Genomic DNA, 2,508 nt, shown 5'->3' on the forward strand with positions numbered 1-2,508 from the left:
ACATGATGTGACAGTGACTGTGTCTGTGTAAACCAGTTCAGTGCAGTTTTTTTCGTATTTTTTGTGGTGTACCTTTTCAGATGATTCATAATAGACCGATCCCCTTATTATACTGGGTTCGAGCACGGGGGCAACCTCACTCGCGATCGAGCTAGTTTTTGAACGTGACAGCATCTTTGACAGTGTGTTTCAGGTTCGTTTTGGAATGTCTTCTGCTTAGTTCAAGTGGTTTGCGATGGCTTCGAGCGGTACTGAACCTCCTGCTGGTAGGAGCAGAGTCTCCGAGAGAGACATGGACTGTGATGCAGCTGCAGGATTTTTTCAAGGCGCGGGAGGGAACGATCTCGGCCCACAAACAGGAGTTACTCCAGAGGTGAGTTTTGTTGTTGTTGAAATATTCGAATCGCGAATCGTGTTGTGAGATTTATTTTGTGCCTAGGCTACAGCAGACCGTATTTCTTTCTCCTTGAGATCGGTGCTGAAGATAATAGTAACCTTTTTCTGGTCTGCCTTTTCCTCTCCAGAGCCATCTTCTATGAAGGTAACCGTGGTGCTGCCAAGTCACCAAGTCGCGATCGCGATCAGCAGCCCTGAAGTGGAAAAATCGATTTTCCAACGATCTGGTTGGACATCAGCCACTAAAGTACTTCTGATTTGCATGTAGTGACAACAGCAGCCATCCTTGGACACCTTGCAAAAACAGGAAAAGACACTGGTGGAAGCGACTGCTATGAGGTGACGATAGCAGTGGTGATCGCTGTTTTGTCCAGTCGAAGGGCTAGCCAACCCAGAGGAAGCATTGAAAAAAAACGATTAGCAGTGCGTGGTATTTGTTGAGCGTGAAGAGCTAGAGGAGGACAGTGCAAACACATGGACGGAGTGGATGGTGTTTGAAGAACAGTGTGCTGTGTGCCGGCTGGTGGTGATGGTGGTTTTTGTCAGCATGTATTCGTGCTGCTTCTTGTGCTGGAACACTTCTCGCCCCGGAATGCAGATTGCGTGCTCCCTGGCCCTCAGTCGGCAATGGGGCATGTGTTCCAGGAACATTACCCCGGAGCCAGTGATGAGTCGTACCTTTGAAAAGTCGAAGCTTGCTGTTAATCGCAAGCGTTGCGCAGTGGATTGCTCCCTCTTCGAAGCACGAGGGTCAAAGCTTGCCGCTGTCTGCAGCAAAGTGTGTGTGCGGTTCTTTCGAACCTATGAATATCCCCCCCTCCCCCCCCCCCCCCCCCCCCCCACTGACTCTCTCTCTTAGGAAGACTGCATGTTGAGAGTGAACTATTTTCTAGTATATTTAATGTGAGACGGGCTGTTTACGCCCAAGATAAAGATACAGTTTTTTTTCTGTTTCTATACCTTCCTAATAAAATACATTGTGACAGAGCTTTCGGTCATACTCCGCTGTACTACATCCTCAACCCGCCACCACCATGCACTCTTGGCCGAACTAATGCACGAAGCATAAACACACCAGCACAGCAAGGACACTTCTGTTGACAGATATTGTTTACGCCTCTAGACAGCTGTTTCGTTTCTTCGAGCTCATCGTTAGAGGAGGATAGTAGCGGGATACTAATGATGATATAATATAAGATGATAGACGGTTTATGGTCGGATATTGATGATTGGAGATCTAAGAAAGCAATGACAGTGATTGCGAAATGGATAATATTATCATGATTATATGCCAGTCTGGTTATGCGTTGTACTGCTGAACAGTATTGAAATGATCACTGCATTCGATGCAAATATTGAAAGAGTAAGAGAACCTGGTTGATTTGGTTGCATCTGCGACTGGCTACCGGGTGTTGTGATCAGCAATGTTACCATGAGAGAAAATAAGAGCGCAAGGATCTGTTGGGTCTTGTTGTGCCGTGCCGGTGCGAGAACCCTAAGTGCATGGCAAAATAGAACTGTTTCATTCACAATGCAGAATGTGTTGCGGTACATGGCATTGATGACCGAACATCTCGCCAGCTCGCCCAAACGGAGGAACAAGACATCTTTACAGCTCAGCTAGTTATATACCGTGAAACGGATGATTAACTTGTGCCACGCATGCCAGCTTCTGTTCCATTCGGCCCAGGCTTAGACACGTCAATGTCAATAGCAGCTGAGCCTCCATTACATGCTCATTGGCGATTTACGGCCGCCTCCAACTGTATCCGCCGTCCCTCAGCTTCCGTCTTCGCAGATCTGGCGTGGCGCAGTGCATTTTCTCGGCTAGGTTCAAAGAAGTCTCACAGAGCAGTCCAAACACCTGAAGGGAAACCAGTCAGAAACTGGAGCGGCTCAGAGTCTTTCTTTATGTTATTGTACGTAAGCTGTTTTTCGGCTTTCTTCACCCCAGTCCTCACATCGTCCAACTGCTCCACGAGACCCTGTACACGAGCTCTACTTGCTGCCAGCTCCTGATGCAGATGCTGCACTTCCATTACAGGACCAAACTGCACTAAGCCAGGTTCCTTTCCAACTCAAAGTACCGTTGCCTCCTAGCAAAATACTGGT

The sequence above is a fragment of the Sycon ciliatum genome, chromosome 7 (genome assembly GCF_964019385.1).
Source record: "Sycon ciliatum chromosome 7, ocSycCili1.1, whole genome shotgun sequence".
Classification (NCBI taxonomy): Eukaryota; Metazoa; Porifera; class Calcarea; order Leucosolenida; family Sycettidae; genus Sycon; species Sycon ciliatum.